Source organism: Trachypithecus francoisi, unplaced genomic scaffold (genome assembly GCF_009764315.1).
Source record: "Trachypithecus francoisi isolate TF-2019V2 unplaced genomic scaffold, Tfra_2.0 Lachesis_group11, whole genome shotgun sequence".
Lineage (NCBI taxonomy): Eukaryota > Metazoa > Chordata > Mammalia > Primates > Cercopithecidae > Trachypithecus > Trachypithecus francoisi.
This window is the reverse complement of record NW_022681456.1, coordinates 127,756,980-127,765,442: the sequence shown is the minus strand read 5'-3', so window position 1 is coordinate 127,765,442 and position 8,463 is coordinate 127,756,980. Positions and strand designations below refer to the sequence as shown.

The 8,463-nt window shown below is 44.4% G+C and overlaps 1 long non-coding RNA gene across 1 annotated transcript; it reads left to right on the top strand.

Moving 5' to 3' along the window:
- The first annotated feature begins 78 nt into the window (after nt 1–78).
- LOC117090680 lies at nt 79–5,100 on the top strand. Its single transcript, XR_004440088.1, has 3 exons — nt 79–472; nt 3,084–3,245; nt 4,985–5,100. It is a non-coding gene; the product is annotated as an uncharacterized LOC117090680 (long non-coding RNA).
- Nucleotides 5,101–8,463: the final 3,363 nt, after the last annotated feature.

The window sequence follows — 8,463 nt, the reverse complement described above, 5'->3', positions numbered from 1 at the left end:
GACTTCTGCCCCTAGACTTAGAACTAGACCTGCAAGAAATGAAGCTAGCTTGAGCCCCTTTCATCAGCTGTTTTCTTCATGGCTGGCAGCTTTTCCTCAGTTACTTCTCCTTTTCTCTTTCTTATTTCCCTCTTTCCTCATCTCACTTGCTCTTAACGAAAGGAGCTTTAAAAAAAAAAAAAACTTATTCACATTAAGATGTAAATGACTGTCAACTTCCCAGGAGTCCCTGCAGACTAAGAGAGTACCCACAGTAAGGAATAAAGCCACAGTGGGATTCCAGGCATGCAGCAGTACCTGCTTAGAAGGCTCTGCCCTGCTCCTTCCTGCTCCAACTCCTAAGTGTCCTGAAAAAAGAAAGACCTTACAGGCCATCTAGCCATGCTGATGAAAATGGAGACCCTGAATCTAAGGAACTGATAACAATAAAGTGTCGCATGGGCCTGAAGATAAATCTGGAGGGACCTTCAAGGTACGTGGCTGGGTCTTCCTTGCTGTCACCACTCCGCATAAAATTTCCATTGGCAGGTGTATCTTACAGGCATTTGGCTGCAGAACTCTTAACTCTTGTCCCAGTGATATGGGAGGTAATCACAGACAGTGAGTGTGGGTTTAAGGAACTTTCAGGCAAATAATCATTCATTTACAAGGCACCCCCTTTACAGTTGCTGTTGTCAGGGCAGGACTAGCACCTGCTTCCTTGCTGTGGTTTGAGCTATGTGATATTAACATGACTCCAAGAACACTGTAATAAATACATTTCTATTTATTGAAGAGTGCTTTACGTAATGCCCACATCTATCCTCTGAAATAGATATTGCTACGTCCACTTTTCAGCTGAGAAGAAAACTAAAGCTCATGGAGGTAAACTAATTTGCCCAAGTTCACGTAGCTGGACATGGTGAGGCCAGGATTCCTCCTGACTCCGAAGGTCTTGATCGTTCCCTTAGTTTCTGTCGTCAGGTTTGCAGATCATCGTAACCTATTGTAGAATGAGCTCATAATTCCCAATAAAATGTATGCAATTACATTTCTAAGTTCCTGAATGAGAAGTAAGTGTTAAAACTATGTTTTGAGTCGTTTAGTTGAGTTGATCAAGTCAGTCTATGTGATAGTCACCTTTTAAACAGATATTGACTGAGCAGATACTAAGTGCCAGATGCTGTCATTTGAGGACACAGGGAAAACGGTTTGTGACCAGAAAAGCCCAACAACTCTGTCTTCAAAGAGCTTACATTCTATCTGGGGAAGGTGGAGAATAAACAAATAAGGAAAACCTAGACTGTGTCAGGGAATGTAGAGTATTTTGGTATCAAACAAAGCAGAGGGCAGAATTGGGAATGCCAGGAACGGGGTTTGCAATTTTAAATAGTCTGTTCAGGGGAGGGCTTGCTGAAAAGAAGGATTTGAACAAGGAGCTGACAGAGTTGGGGAAGACAGCATGGGGTTCTCTGGGGAAGCCTCAGTCCAACAGTGGGAGAGCAAGGACGAAGGCTCTGAGCTGGAGTGCCCCATTTCACTCGGTTACTTACAAAGATCGATTAATATGAAAATTGTCAATCCAATAAGTTGTTTGGTATTTTAGATACCAAAAAAAGAGGGAGAAAATCTTAAGATTAATCTCTGAGATAGAATCAGGAGGAGTGGTTGCTGCAGGAGAGGGTGGTTTATGGCTGAGGGGTGAGGGAGCTGGAGGGTGCTGGGGTGGTTCTACATCTTGATTGAGGTGGAGGTTAGAGGTTTACTGTCACCGGCTGCATACTGAGGACTGTGCACTTTACTCTGTGAAGTTATATCTCAGGGTTTTGTTTTGTTTTGTTTTATTTTGTTTTGTTTTGTTTTGAGATGGAGTCTGGCTTTGTCTCCCAGGCTGGAGTGCAGTGGCGCCATCTCAATTCACCACAACCTCCGCCCCTGGGTTCAAGCGGTCATCCTACCTCAGCCTCCCAAGTAGCTGGGATTACAGGCATGCACCACCACACCTGGCTAATTTTTGTATTTTTAGTAGAGATGGGGTTTCTCCATGTTGGTCAGGCTGGTCTCGAACTCCCGACCTCAGGTGATCCACTGCCTCCGCCTCCCAAAGTGCTGGGATTACAGGTGTGAGCCACACTCTGTTTTTATTCCTTATCTCAGTTTTTAAAAATGAATTAAAAAAAGAGGCCTTAGATGTCCACTTCCGGTATTCTGAGGTTACATATTCACATGCTGTGTAATATCAGAATTTTTAGTGCACATTTCATGGTTCCTTCTTTGCTGCTTAAGCTTATGAGATTCACTGAGAAGAATGCAAGCTTAAAAAGAACAGGGATCGGCCGGGCGCGGTGGCTCAAGCCTGTAATCCCAGCACTTTGGGAGGCCGAGACGGGCGGATCACGAGGTCAGGAGATCGAGACCATCCTGGCTAACATGGTGAAACCCCGTCTCTACTAAAATATACAAAAAATTAGCCGGGCGAGATGGCGGGCGCCTGTAGTCCCAGCTACTCGGGAGGCTGAGGCGAGAGAATGGTGTAAACCCGGGAGGCGGAGCTTGCAGTGAGCTGAGATCCGGCCACTGCACTCCAGCCTGGGCGACAGAGCGAGACTCCGTCTCAAAAAAATAAAATAAAATAAAAAAGAACAGGGATCAAGTGTTTGCTCTGGGATCTTGAGAGAGTTGACCATCCTTCTTGGATCTGAGTTTCTAAACTATAAAGTAGGACTGGTCATGGTGGTATCCACCTTGCAGAGCTATTGGGAGGCCGAAACAAGATCATGTCTGGGAAAGTTCTCATTTAGTTGCAAGACCACAATTATAGGTGCATCCAGTGTTTTACTGGAGTGCCTGCGGGGTCACCACCGCGTCAGCTCCTACTTGGGCTATGTCTCTTGCCTCTTGTCTTCTGCCAGTCACCCTCTGCTAGGCACTGGCCACTGCCACACATGGCAGGTCACTCAGCCAAATGATGTTTTATGGTGGGGGGGCAAAATGACTCCTCTTCCTTTTGGGTAATGCTCTGACTCTCAAACAGATCATTAAGCTCTAAAATCTCAGAGGGTGACTCAACAGCCCTTTCTGTTGTCACCCCCTCAACCCTGCAGGACTCAGACCTGAGTGCAGGGGAAGCTGGACCGGGAGAGCCATGTGACTGGTGGGAGAGGCGAGGCTGTGAGCTGCTGAGACCTCCACCCCTCCCACTGATGACTAAGCCTTGTCACTAGATCACGCTTGTCCTCCTGTTCCTTCAGGAGGAGCTTTCCCAGGTATCAGTCATTTACATGGACACAATTAAATATGCAGGTGGGGGGCGGGCGGAGGGGTGCATCATCAACAGGGGATCTGGAACTTAGGGAAACTCTAACGGGTCTGACTTTTATTATCACCGTGCACTTGAAATTCTAAAGAAAGTCAGTGACACAATACTGCCCCCCTCAAGACAAACCTTATCTGTCTAAGTCCCAAATAGTTGCTGTGCTTACTATTTATTGACTTTAATTACATATAGATATATAATTACATCTGTATAATATTGTTATATGATGTAGATGATTACCTTTTCGTTGCTTACTTTTAATAGACATCGTGTTCTCTATGGCAGTTACTTTTGAGAACTCCCAATTGTGTAGTGCTCTCCCCAGCTACTAACCCCAGCCCTCAAAGACTTAGCTAAATTCCTGTTTCCAGAGCTATTCCTAACGGCATAATGGTTTGGAATGGTTAGAGCTTTCTTCCAGGTATAGTGTGTCCGCATGGTATCACGTATTCTTGCATTTAAACAGTTTGCTTGAAAAAAAAAAAAGCACATTGATTATATTAATAAAGGCAAAGAAACAGAGTGTGAGTGACTTCAATTCTGCCATCCTATGTGAGAACTTAGGGTTTTTATCTGCATTTAAAATTGGAAACAGTGAAATAAAGTGTGAACTGCAAGGTATAATGTTTTGTTTGATAACAGTTCATTTGGGTTCAAACATAAAATGTTTTACAAACTATGGATAATATCTTTAATATTACTGTTTATTTTTTAGTTATTATTTTTAAGGTTAAGAACAAATCAAGAAAATAAAGATGATCACATGAAGAACAAATCAAGAAAATAATGATTACTACATGGCTATTATGGAAAGCAGTTTTGAGGTTCAGAGGGAGGAGGTGTCAAATATTAACAACGCCAGGTTCAGAGGCACTAGGCACAGTGAAGAGTGTGTGTGCCACCCAACCAAACATACTGAATGCCAGTGATGGACATATTTGACTCTCAAGATCCATGCCCAGCGATGTTGCTCTTGCTACCCTCCCAGGATGGTTTCAGATACAGCCCCTTCAAGAAGCACAGGGGTGACGCAGATGGCCTAGGAGCTCTCTGCTGTTATCACTCATGCATTCAAAAAGCACTTTTTGGGCAGCCTTAGTGCACATTGGCCTGGCAGAGCTCTGCACTTGACCTGGAGGTTATAGGGTTAAGGAGGCTAAGATCTCCCTGCGTACACCCAAACTGAGAAAACCAGCACCAGATGAAGGCTAAATATCTTGCTGTTTGGTTGGACACAGTGGCTCAAACCTGTCATCCCAGCACTTTGGGAGGCCGACGCGGGCAGATCACCTGAGGTCAGGAGTTTGACACCAGCCTGGCCAACATGGTGAAAGCCTGTCTCTACTAAAAATACAAAAATTAGCTAGGTGTGGTGGTGTGTGCCTGTAATCTCAGCTATTTGGGAGGCTGAGGCAGGAGAATCACTTGAACCCAGAAGGCGGAGGTTGCGGTGAGCTGAGATCGCGCCACTGCACTCCAGCCTGGGCAACAGAGTGAGGCTCCATCTCAGCAAAAAAAAAAAAAAAAAAAAAAAAAAGAAGAAAGAAAAAAAATCTTGCTGTTTAAAAGGCTACAATTACAGTATCATTTCCAAAGCACATCTATTAAAAAGACGGCTTTATAGGGAGGAAATGCACACCTATAATGTAATAGTTGATAAACAGAAAACCCATTTATGTTATTATATAGTTAGAAGATGAGTCCTAACCTGTGTGGAGAGACTAGTAATTGTGGAGAAACTCGTCTGTAACGGAGGACAACACATGCTCCAACATCACCCGAGCATTTAGAGGCCTCTGGAGGTGTCTCTGGAACTGTTGTAAAGTGCATCTTCCTGATTTATTTAATAAAAGCAATTCCTGCTTGTTATTCCTCTTATTATCATTGGTAATAATAGTCACAGGGTGTTTGAACATGTTAGTTTGGCTCTGGGATTGGCCAGGAGGAGAGGCTTATATTCTACTGTTTATTACTCATCTAATAGTGAAGACCCGTAATCCAACTGGAATGAGCATGGGAGGCTGGGAGCAGTAAAGACACTGCCAGGAAGGCCAGGGAGAGGGTGATCGGTGTGACATGTCATTGGTGGCAAAAACCATTGGACACTGGAACTGACTCCCTCTCCGTAAGAGCAGAGATGCAGACGTCCTCCCTGGTATAAAACAATAACTAGCAATTTCATAACTTGCTGGGTTCTCCAAACTTTCTCACCTATGAAAGGTCTTTGGGCTCATTTGTAAACACTGGTGCAGTCCTTTTTGCTCTAGACTCTGAGGAGCTGGAAATCAACCAGGAATACCAGGAAAAGCAAGCTCTAGCATTGACCTGAGTTTGAAGCTCTTTTACTGGCTGTAGGTGAAACTCTCTAGAAGTTTCTCAAGGGTCAGGAGCCCTGTGTTCCTCAGCTGTTTAGGGTACACCATATTACCAAGCATTTGGCACGTTATGAGAATTTGATGCAAAGCTCTATGTTAAAACAGCTAGTGGCCGGGCGCGGTGGCCCACACCTGTAATCCCAGAACTGTGGGTGGCCAAGATGGGCGGATCACGAGGTCAGGAGATCGAGACCATCCTGGCTAACACCGTGAAACCCAGTCTCTACTAAAAATACAAAATATTAGCCGGGCGTGGTGGCGGGCGCCTGTAGTCCCAGCTACTCGGGAGGCTGAGGCAGGAGAATGGTGTGAACCCGGGAGGCGGAGCTTGCAGTGAGCTGAGATCCAGCCACTGCACTCCAGCCTGGGGGACAGAGCAAGACTCTGTCTCAAAACAAAACAAAGCAAAACAAAACAAAACAAAACACAGCTAACGTAAACTGTGGATCCGCCCTGGTACACAAATATATGGTTGTACTACTGTGCCCAAGTACAGCCCCTGTCATCCTCATTTTCATTACAGTCCTGTCCAGTGGGGACTGTTGCTGTCACTGCTCATTCTTCTTACTCAAAGTCTTGAGAAATTCTTCCTTCCACATGCTAGTAATGCTCAGAATAAGAAGAATTAATTAGAAATGTCTATTTCCTCCCACGGCACTGAAAGATCGGTCTGATTAAAAAATTGCTTCACTGGTGTTTAATAAGTGCACTAAGGGCAAAATGTAATTATTCTCATGCTTTAGATAGAGAAACTGAGGCTGGAGAAGTTAAGAAAGATGCTCAAAATCATGTCATAAGCCCGAATTTTTATTCAGGAAGTTCTGGATGTTTTTTGCCTCTTAGGGATGCTTTCCGCTATTATCAGGTTGGTTAAGAAGAAAATCCTTTCTTGAGTATGAGTGAAATAAATTGGAACCATTATTAAACAGAGTTCTTTGCGGTTTTACAAAGCACTTTTACAAAAAATCTCTAACTTCATGCAGGATTACTTGTATTACTAAATAGTACTACTATATATTATCATTTTACAAAAGAGGAAACTGAAATTCGGAAACATTACTTGACCTGTCCAAAGTCACGATATTCAGACAAGTAGAGCCCAGACCACTGTGGTTGCGAACACCCGTCCTACCATTGTATTTCCTAGACATGTAAAGTAGACATGGTATGGGTGTACTCCCCATCCCTGTATTCCTCACCACCTGCCTCCTGCATCTTTTCTCTCAGCCCATGTAGCTTCCAGTCTTCAAATTGCTTGCCCCACTATTAAGCCTTCCTTGATTAATACCTTTCTTTCTGACCTCAAGGCATCTTTTAACCTTATCTGTGAGTCATGTATTTGCAGATTTCTATTTTTTTTTTTTTTTTTGAGACGGAGTCTTGCTCTGCCACCCAGGCTGGAGTGCAGTGGCCGGATCTCAGCTCACTGCAAGCTCCGCCTCCCGGGTTTACGCCATTCTCCTGCCTCAGCCTCCCGAGTAGCTGGGACTACAGGCGCCCGCCTCGTCGCCCGGCTAGTTTTTTGTATTTTTAAGTAGAGACAGGGTTTCACCGTATTAGCCAGGATGGTCTCGATCTCCTGACCTCGTGATCCGCCCGTCTCGGCCTCCCAAAGTGCTGGGATTACAGGCTTGAGCCACCGCGCCCGGCCGCAGATTTCTATTTTATCATCTGATTTTAAAACCCAATCCCTCATGAAAGATAATCTAACGTTTCTGGGTCCTGAAGCTTATGCAGTTTGGGGAGTCCTTTGTAGGAAAAAAGAAAGAAAAACAAAATTAGATACAGAGCTTTGAAAAAAGCCCATCTGTGTGAGGGGTCGGTACTAATTGCTTAAGTTTCAGCGCTTCAAGGTAGAAGCTATGAATTCACCTCCAACCCCATGTAAGATTCAACTCCAGTCTGGTTCTTCTTCAGTGAATCTACTTTGGGCCAATACTGAGCTGTCCGCCTTGCAGGTTTAGCTCACCTAACTCTCACAGCAACACAGACAAGAAGGGATGATTGTCTGTTTTTCTATTAGACAGTTTTGCTCTTGTCGCCCAGGCTGGAGTGCAATGGCACTATCTCAGCTCACTGCAACCTCCGCCTCCTGGGTTCAAGCGATTCTCCTGCCTCAGCCTCCCGAGTAGCTGGGATTATAGGCACCTGCCACCACGCCCGGCTGATTTTTGTATTTTTAGTGGAGCACGTTGGTCAGGCTGGTCTCAAACTCCTGACCTCAGGCGATTCGCCCGCCTCAGCCTCCCAAAGTGCTGGGATGACAGGTGTCAGCCATTGGGCCCAGCTGATTGTCTGTATGTTATAATTTGACTACTTTCTAGTTCACTGTTTTCAACTCAAGTTTCAGTTTGTTGAGCCAAAGAATCTTGCTTCTAATTTCTTGGTAGGACCTCCCTTGATCCCAGCACAATCTTGAGTTCTTAAACGTTTTGTGAATGAATGGATACTTGAACAAATGAATGTATAAAAGAACATGTGCAATGACTACTTGTTGAATTTATAGCAGAAAATGTAATTGTTATAATAATTGCTACTTTTTGAGTGCCTATTATGATCCAGTCACTCCTCATATATTATTTCTAATTCTCACAGCCTCCCTGCGGAGTGGGTATTATTATCTCTAATTTACAGCCAAGGAAACTGAGGCTCTTTGCAGTTAAATTATTTGCCCAAGGTCAAACAGTTAGTAAGTGGCAGAGCCAGATCCGATTTACTCCAAAGCCTAAGTTATTTCCATCTCACACCATATCTCAGAAGCGACACTCCGGTTGCTGTGGTCAGGGGCTGTGT